At 34.0% G+C, this 10,757-nt stretch overlaps 1 pseudogene; it reads right to left on the bottom strand.

Moving 5' to 3' along the window:
- Positions 1-429: 429 nt before the first annotated feature.
- Positions 430-10,127, bottom strand: LOC107017588 (annotated as a pseudogene).
- Between the last annotated feature and the right edge of the window lie 630 nt (positions 10,128-10,757).

Consider the following 10,757-nt stretch of genomic DNA (forward strand, 5'->3'; position numbering starts at 1 on the left):
GATCTCTTGCTCTTGGAGCCTAGTGATTGCATAAAAATAGTTTACCCCTCTGCCAGTACAGGAAGTGGCTCCTCTAGGAAGACTTCTGACTTTTGGAACAACTGATAACAATTGAGTTCTATTGGCCAGAATTCCACCGCCTTGCTTATTCTAAGGGAAATATCTCATAAAGTTACCCTCTTCACCACACTTGAAGCAAAATCTTTCGCCTTCATGACAATTACCTATGTGGGTTCTACCACACTTAGCACATGCACAAGCCCAACTACACCTTGTGCCACGCTTCATTTAGACTATTCTAGCCTATATCATTAGTTTTGTGCATTATAGCCATTGTATTCACGCTCTGTTTTTAGGAGCCTGTGCACAACATGATGATGGTGCATGCCCCTTCTGTTTTGGAAATTGTGGCCAATTTGAGTCACCTTTCTACTTCCTAGACTCATTCGCTGTCTTGGCTTTCCTATTCCTGTACTCTTCTCTATCCTTCAACTTTTCCTCTTCAACTTCTTGCACATAAACAATAAATCCGGATATTTCCATGTCCACGATAAGCATTGCCGCTCTTCCCTCTTTACGAGATGCACAACCTAAGAAAGCGAAAAGCAAACTCAATCTGCTCCTCGTGTCTATAACAATATTAGGAGCGTTGCTAGACAATTGGGTGAATTTCAGACCATACTCATGAACACTCAAGGAATCCTGTTTCAGAGCCTCCTTAATTTCTTAGGGGAAGAACCGCCCCAATAAAGCCTCTTCGAAACAAGACCATCTCGAATGTGGTACATCCTTATCTCTGCCGTCATTTAACTAATCGAACCAAGTCATAGCCACATTCTTTAGTTGATATGTAACTAGTTGAAGCCTTTCGGTATCTACAACGTGCATCACCTCAAACACCTTCTGAAGCTATTTGACAAAGTTCTCCAGAGCCTTAATATTGATTGAACTAGAAAAATCTTAAGGGGTTCATCCTCAAAAATTCCCTATTCGTTCAAGGGTCTGCCTTTCTTGTCAAGCTCCTCTTTGTTATCTATTTAGGTTATTCACGGCTTGTCTTATCATTTGGATAGCCTCGTGGAACTCAGCATTGGTAACTTCTTTTTGAGGTTACACTTCGGGTGCATTAGGTACCTCCAGTTCTTCTTCTTTCCTTATGGCTGGACGACCTTTAGATTCTCTTCGTGGAGGCATGATGATCTAAAACATGTGCAAGCACGAATTACAGGGAAACTTTTTAGATATAAATTGTAATATACGAAATAGGAAGATGAACGAAGTAATGAAGTTCCTTAATGTTGCAACCTCCTACTCAAAGATGTGGTGCGCTTCACACAAATGAGTAGGACTCTATAGACAGGACTTCATAAACTTTTGAACACTGTGTTCTATGATACAAGGTTTGTGATGCCCCGAGCATACATCCTAGACATGGACGGCACTGAATGACCATTGTTCGCCTTGAGTGAATCCTTGACCTATCTTAATTAACTCAACAGAATACTTACTCAATGATAAAACAACAACATTCTCATAAATAAGTTAAATTAATTTTCTTGGTTAAAATGGCATTAAATATCAAAATAAGATATATAGAAATAAAAAGACCTAAATGAATTACATGACTTACTGTCAATGTATGAAGCCCTTAAACCTACTATGATGAATGTCGTAACAAACCCCATAACATTCTACGATGAAGAGGCTGGATAGGAATAACGAAGGATCCTCCAGAATACAAGGAGGATCACCACTAAGTTTAAGTGCTCAAACTAGATCAACGAGGCGTTGGATGATGATCCTCGTTACATGCGTCAACATCCTAATACGATGCAGGAAAAACTGCATCAGTACATTGAATGTGTGAGAATGAGAGTTGGATTGCTAACAACCACTAAAGCTTGATAAGAATAAAATGAATTTACATTGGCTCTGCACAACTCATAAATACTCAACTCACTGCATATATAAGTCAATTAAAACATATGTGATACATATAAAGCATTGCAAAAAAGTAAAACAACTTAGTTCATTAAAGGAAATACAATAACAAACTCATCTTTAGTTGTATATGAAAATAATATAGTTACGTGGGAGATTTTCTTGCCGAAAACCACCACTATGAGCATAAGTGGTGATACAACATCTTACCCACACTACAAGAAGTGTCATTTACATTGCCGTCCCATAGAATTCATTAACATAGTGGATCCACTAGCTTAACTTACGTGATCATCTAAAAATTGTGTCCCTTTAATACCTATGATATCTACATGTTCTAAATGTTGAATTGATTTAATATGAACTCTTACACCTACGCCGATGCTCAATAATACTCCCAAAATATATTTTAACTCATCTTTTAAAATTATTTCCTTTCTTTGGGATGAGATAATTTCTCAACATTAAGCTTTAAAAAATTTCTTGGAATCAATGTTCCCTTTTCTTATTAGAAACTCTTTTGGGAAATCTTCAATTCCTCTTAAAATAAATGAATATATTTATAAATATTATAGGAAATACTTAGTTCCCTTATAGCCTTTCAGGAACGAACTCAACTATTTACTCTTTGGTTGACTTGAAACATTTTATCTTAATCAAATATTTAGGAAATACTTGGTTCTCTCATAATTCTTTGAAGAAAAGACTTCAACTTTTACTCTTCTATAACTCGAAATTTGAGTATTGATACGAAGTTAAAATGTTTAAATAAGACTCTTGTAAGCTTTAAGAACTTAACTTTGAGTTATTTCATAACTTTAAGACTTAACTCTTAGCTTATTTCACTTTGATTTTAAGTTTCCTTGAATTGGATTGTGGATTAAAGGTTAATGATTTCATTTTATGGATGATTTCATAATGCTTAGATGTACCTTAGAGTGTTCGAATCGACAGGAGTTTTAGGTTCATAAGTTCAGAACTAGTACAAAAAGATTGGAAAATAACAAGGTATCCAGGCATTATTGGGACTCTGGCTTTCGCGGCATAGTAGAGTCTGAGAGAAAGAGACAGTCATGAGGGGTTCTGGATGGCGTGGTGCCCCAGGACCTGATAGAAGGGATTTTAATTTTTTATTTTCCACTTTTCTACTTTTAACCCAATCGCTGAGGATCACTATTACCTCAATACCTAATAGATTAGACCCTTAAAACATCCCAAAAAGATGAACCAAATCAATAAATGCATAACACAACACAGTCAACAAGAATTCAACCATTGTTCTCTAACAACTTCAATGTTCATCATTCAAAGTACTCAAAATTTGTTTAATTGAACAAGTGTGTGTGTGAACTAAACCGAAAGAAAAAGATCTCGCATACCTTAATAAGGATCACCCCTGACGAATTCCACTCAAATATGTTGCCACTCTTGATGAATTCTTGGTCTTTGCCCATTCTCTTTCTTCTCTTCTCTTTTATACCAAACCCTAAGCGTGAATAAATTTTATAAAACAGACTTAAGGCTTAGTTTTACACCTAATAAACTTTTAAAACAAATTGCAAAATAGTTTTGTGAAAAGAACAATTTACCCTTACTAAAATCTGGATTAGGACCTTCCCCAGTTCAAATTTCCAACTTCTCATAGGATCTCCTTCATACGATATAAAAAATTTGTAAACTTGACGGCGTTAGAAATTTCACTTCAACGGATTTACATTCATATAAAGAACTGAATCTAACTACTCCTTATCTAGAAGTTGTGGCCATTGGAAAATGACCAAAAACTCATTTTCTTAACCTATGAAATTTTCCATATTTTTCCTATTCTTTCAAAAAAAATGATATTTTAGTTTCATAGCAATTTATTGGCAATCACGACGTATGAGTTGTTACAAATTGTCAATGACAAATTGCCAATAAACTGCAAAACATGTAAATGTCTGGGTCACAAGGAGAAAGAATGTAGACTGACTATGGATATCAAAGGTGGATTGATCAATGAAAAAAATAACTAATAAAGTTTGAAGGAGATTCCCAATAAATTTTGGATGAGAAAAAGAATGTTCCTTCTATAGAACAAACTAGGAAAGAGCTAACATTGCCAAATTTATCTAACATAATTCTGGAAAGATAGTGTGCATGACCTTAAAAAGGAGAAGCACGCTACAACAACTAGTCAAGAAATAGTTAACACACAAGGCATCCTGCTTCTTACTGCAATATCTGCTCTTATTGAAGATATTGGAACGCTGACTAGTAGGATAAACAAGCAACTTGGTGTGGCTGCAACATGTTCTTCCACTCCTATACACATTAATGCCGAGGCACAAAATAATGCAGATAAGGACTCTAGGGAGATGATTGTTAGATCAGAAGTGGCTACATGACAGTTACCGTCTAGATTTATGAATGATGGAGAGTTTGGTTAACCTAATGCAATTGGGGTTGCTGAACCAAATTAAGATGAAGCAAACAAGGCACTTCTACAACAGAATAGATATATGTAAATAAAGAGATTCAACTTAACTAAATGACTTACTATCCATCTACGAAGCCTCTAAACATAGTATGATGAATGTCAGGACAACCCCCACAACATTCTTTGATGAAAAGAGTTGAGAGCAATAATAAGGATCATCCAGAATGCAACGAGGTTCACCACTGACTTTGAGTGCTCAAATTGGAAAAACGAGACGTTGGATGTCGATCATGGTTACTTATGTCTTCATCATAAAACAATGCAGATCCACTAGCATCAGTACATTGAATGTACGTGTATGTGAGTTTAATTGCTAACAATGAGTTAAACTTAATAAGAATAAGATGAACTTACCTTCGATATGCTCAACTCAATGCATATAAAATATTAAAAATATTTAGTTCATTAAAGGAAATGCAATAAAAAAATCAATTTTACTTTTATATGAAAATAATAAAGTTTTGTGGGAGAATCTATGACCGACAACCACCACCATGAGTCTAATTGGTGATACAACGTCTTGCAGACGATGAAAGAATGGTCATATAATTTGTCATCCCATAGAACTCCTGAACTGAGTTGATCCACTAGCTTAACTTAAGTGATCATCTAAAGAGTATTACTCGCTAACACCCACGATAGATAGATGATTTACATGGGTCTTGAGATAATATGAAGTCCTATCCCCACATCGATGCTCAATACATCTCCCAATACATACTTTAGCTCATGATTTTAAAATAACTTCCTTTCATTGGGTTGTGATAATTGCTCAACACTTAGTTTTAAAAGATCTCTTTGAATTAATGTTCCATTTTCTTGTTAAAAGCTTTTCTGGGAAATCTTAGTTTCCTTTTAACTGAAATGTAAAATTATTTGTAAACTTTCTAGGTAATTCTTAGTTCCCTTATATCCTTGAGAAATGAACTCAACTCTTCTCTCTTTGCTTGACTTGAAACTTTTGATCTTAATCAACTCTTTAGGAAATACTTAGTTCTCTTAAACTTCTTTGAAGGAAAGACTTCAACTTTTACACTTTCTGTAACTCGAAATTTGATTCTTAAAATGATGTTAAAACACTTAAATAAGACTCTTGGAAACCTTAAGAACTGTACTTTGCCTTAGTTCTTAGCCTTAAAACTTCACTTCTCAAACTTTGATCTTAACTTTTCTTGAATTGGATTATGGATTCAAGGTTCTTGATTTATGGATGATTTCATTATGTTTAGATGTACCTTAGAATATTGGATGGACTAGGAGTTTTAGGCAAATCTCTTCGGAACTAGTATAAAAAGATGGGGAAAGAATGGGGTCTCCAGGCGTCCTTGGTACTGTTAGAGGCATGGAGTGGAAGAGCCTAACGGACAACATCTCTCCTGAGGGGCTATGGCTGGCGTGGCACACTAGAGCTTGAATACAAACTGTCCCGAGGCACTCTTTTTTGTGCGGCGAACCAGGGCCTCTCAGACATTATTTTCTTCTTTTCTTCTCCCATTTTCTACTCTAATAATTTTAAACATCGATGGATGTTTCCTCCAATCGCTTAGTATCACTAATAACCTCAATAACCAATATATTATAACTTAAAAACAACCCAGAAATATAAATCAAATCAACTAAGGGAATAACACAACTCAACCAACAAATGATCAATCAGTGTTCTTCTAGAGCTTTAATGTTCATCATTCAAAATACTCAAAATTTTCTTAGTTGAAAAAGTTTGTGCGTTAGTGAACTAACCCCAACACAGATATATGTCACACACCTTATTAGATATCACCTCCGATGAATTCCACTCAAAGAACTTGGCGTTCGGGATGAATTCTAGGTCTTCCCCCTTCTTCTTCCTCTCCTTTTCTCTTTTACACAAGCCCTAAGCGTGAATAACTTTTCTAAAAATTACTTAAGGCTTAGTTTTACCCCTTATAAAACTTTAAAATAAATTAGGAAATAGCTGGGTCAAAAGGACACTTTGCCCTTACTAAAATCCGGATTGGGACCTTCCCCAATCCAAATGCCCAACTTCCGTAGGCATATCTCCCTCATATGAGATGAAAAATTCATAAACTTGAAGGCGTTTGAAAGATATAATGAAGGGCTTTCCAACCATATAAAGAGCTGACTTTTACTCCTCATGATCTAGAAGTTATGACCGTTTGAAAATGACCAAAAACTTATTTTCTTAACTTAGCAAATTTTCCCGATTTTCCTATTCTTTCAAAAAATGATAAAATTTAGATTCTTAATAATTTTTTGTCTAATACGAGTATTGAGATGTTACAAATTGTCTTTGACAAATTTCCCTCGTACTGCACAACATGTAAATATCAGGGTCACAAGGAGGATGAATATAGACTAACTTTGGAGATCGATGGTGCATTTTTTGACGAAACAAAAATTAACAGAGAAAAGTTTGAATGAGATGTGCGATCAATTTTGGATGACAAAGAGAAATTTTATTCTTTCAACAAATTTTAAAAGAGGTAACATTCACAAATTAGTCTAACATCAATTCTGAAAAAATTAGCGTGGATAACCTTAAATAGGAGAAACACCCTACAGGAACTAGCAATAAAGAGTTAACACACCAGGTATCCTGCTTTATACTGCAACATCTAGGCTTAAAGAAGATATTGGAACACTCACTAGTAAAATAAATGAGAAACTTAGTGCGGCTGGAACAGGTTCTTCAACGCCAATACATATTGATGTTGAGGCAAAAAATAATGCAGATAATAACTCTCGAGAGTTGATTGTTAGATCATAAGTCGCTACACAACAATTATCATCTAGATTTGTGAACGATGGAGAGTTGGCATTGCCTAATGCAGTAATGGTAACTAAATTAAAGAAATATAAAGAAAAACAAGGATTCTCTATCGCAGAAAAAACCAGTATCAACGAATTATGCTCTGACATTAAAAAAAATATTGACTTTAAATCCTCAAAAAATTAGGTGTTGCACCAACATAATTCTACACAAGTTGATCTTGATAGATGTAATATTATTGTTGAATTTACTCACTTTGATGTGTTGCGAGATGAGAATTTTTCACAATATCAAGGGTTACGTGGTATGACTGAATTTTCTGCTGAATCTTGGAACACTTTAGACTTGGAAAAGCCGATTGACCAATAATCGAAGTTTAAATAATGCTACCATATTGATCATACTGATCAACAAGCTCTTGTGACACATAAAAAGTAGTCCATGGTAATAGAGGAGATAGATGGAAAAGAAATCAATCCAAATACACCTAACATGTTTATTTTGAATCAGGAGATGGCTACCACCGATTTAAATTAAGCTACGGAAAAACAAGGGGAAACGAGTGCTTCAAGATGGGAAAATTTATTTGAGGTAGAGACTCATACCCCTTCACTTAGTTGGTTATGTTAAGCCCTGAAACACTCAAATTTATTCCTACAAGTAACACAAAGGCATATATGGCAGTCTTAGATACTTCATCTAAATTGAGTGATACAAAAGTAAACTTGGATAATAGAGATTTCTTTCTTGACTTGGGTAGTTAAATGTTTGATGGGGATGATGCAGATGATATGTTGGATAGATGATTTGATAAGGTGACTATGGAGGGGGATCATTTACCTACACAACAAAGAAGTGGAAGCACCAAAATGCAAAAAAAGATATATGGAAGACAACATAGTTGGGATTGTAAGGTGAGTGAGGAATTTTTTCCATGGCACCTAATGGTGATACTGGCAAAGAAAAACCATATGACAATGTCAACGACTTTATGAAGATCCAACAAATCCAACAAGAAATGATAAATTATCAATTATTGTTATACATATTTGAAGATAAATATAAGAAGAATATACTTTAGATTACTTTAAATGGGCAAACTATCTTTTTTAGTTCATACTTATATCAAATGAAAATTGAGTTGGATAACTCGTTTGTTCAAACTTGAGCACTTTATGAATACACATACTTTTTATAACAAGACAATTTATGCAAAAACCTATCTGAAATTCATATCCTATCAAAGTAAGTGCAAGTTTGTCTGTCTTTTTTTTTTTCCTAAAGAAAACATATATAACATTTCCCTAGCATCTTCCTAAGACAAACTAAAATATCCAACATGCAATCCAAAGAAGTTGTAGCTAATTTGTTGCAATCAAAAGGGGCGTTGGGATTTTCTGAACCTGCAAAACATTTGCAATAGGGCCCCGAATTAATTTGAACCGACAAGTTTCACCATTAGCTATCTTGTTATCTTTTTGGAATGCAGTCCGTCTCCCTTTTATGATAACCTTACTCCCATTATACTCTTATCCACTCTCCATTCTGTTCTTTCTTCATTAACCAGCCTCATATTCTCCATGTTGATTATATATGTACTTTGGGCGAATCTCAACTTGATAGTCTAACTAAAATATTCATCAAACAAACATGATCGTTAGATTTTCAGAATAATAGTAAGTGTGTAATGGAATGAAAAACTAAAAAATCTGACGACACAAAGTAAAAACTATTAAAGGTTACCATATAAGTACCATGTGCCTTTTTTATAACCATTTCAAAATGCGGATTGTCAACATTTAAGTTCACCTAGTTGTGTCAACTTCTATAAATCTTTGGATTAACTTGTTCACTTCTGCTATTAGCTTGTCCAACCTCCTTATCTGCAACAACTTGATATAAGTTTGACAACTAGTATGATATAAGTCCCAATGAAATGGTATGGAATAAATAAGACCACCAGTTTAAAATGTCTTATGGAAATATAAATTATTGCCATTACATGCTTATTTCTTGAAATAGATATCCAAATGCAATGTATATATAACTACTTAATGTATTAACCTTAATAGTTAATAAATCAGTTATGATGTTTACTTACCTTGCTCAATTACATTAGCATTAGCTTGAAGGTAAACTGGAATATCTTCCTCTATTACATTAGCATTATATTGGAAGAATGGAATAACTTCCTCTTCTTCATCAACTTCAATATCTTGATGTATTGGATATTCAATTTTTGATATACTTTGATCATATATAGAGACATCAAAGTGAGAACACGGGATGTATGTGAACATTAATAGGCTCCTGACGCTTATTGAGTAATAGGCACAGAAATCATTCCATCCTTTGGCTAGCCAAATTTCGCCTTGAGACATTTTCACTTCAACCTCCCATGATTTTCCACGTGGAGCCTCAAGAAACACGAGGCTTAACATGTTTTTGCAATGACTTTTAGCAAATACTACAGGAATCCTCTGTATGAAAAGGAAATTTTAATTTAGTTTCATACAAGATAAATAGTTCTACTACAAAATCAATAATTCACAAGGACTAAAATTACAAATGCACTAAAATAAAATAGGGAAATTGTTAGAAAAACAAAGATGAACTTACAAGACGACATAATTCATCAGAGGAACTAATGATTTGGATAAACTTAGGGTTGTTGGAAGAAGAGTTTACCATAATTGAGGTAGGATGGGAAATTGATGAATAACTTCTTTACTATATATAGGACTTTGATTCACTCATTCATATGATTCGTGTGATGGGTACCAGTTATTTTTTTTGTCTTTGAATTAAGTTCGCTTTTTTATTTTTCTTTCTTTTTGACTTCTATTAAAGACTGATTCTTCTAACCTTATCAACTACCACTTATTTACACTCTTTAACTAGTAAAATTTGTTGTGCTTGACGCGAATCACTAATCATCTTTTTTAGTATATATATATACATGAATACACACACACACACACACACACACACATATATATATATATATTTTAGTTAATTCATAGATGTGAATCATTTAAAAGGTATATGTGGTGTATGAGCATTTTTTAAAATAAAAACATATACTACACTCCCCTTGCCCTTGTGAATGGGTTTTTCTTTTGCTTAGTTTTGTCACAAACCAACGAGGAACTAAGAAAAAGTATGTAATGGATATACCTTTCAACACTCATGTCATGAGGACGAGAGATTGCTTCTGTTTCATTAATTTAATCTGCGTCCCAAGATAAGGAGTTACGATTATCATACTAAGTTTTAATTGCAATGATATTGATAAAAGGTTTAAGACAATCAAACTAAATCACTTTCTAAAAGAAATGGGGAATTACTAATTCGCTAGTACAACAATACATCTTCTTTAATGTAGGTTATTATTTTAAATCGAACAGTAATTTAGGTACAGCTATTTTGAATGATATTTTTCAGCTGAATGCTCTTTTGGTCTAGCATAGTGAATAAGGTATTTCATCAACTAAATTGAGAAAGAGAGGCATAGATTTGTGGTTTGATTCAGAATATTTCCTCCAAGGATAGATCTCAATCACTACT

The sequence above is a fragment of the Solanum pennellii genome, chromosome 1, assembly GCF_001406875.1.
Source record: "Solanum pennellii chromosome 1, SPENNV200".
Classification (NCBI taxonomy): Eukaryota; Viridiplantae; Streptophyta; class Magnoliopsida; order Solanales; family Solanaceae; genus Solanum; species Solanum pennellii.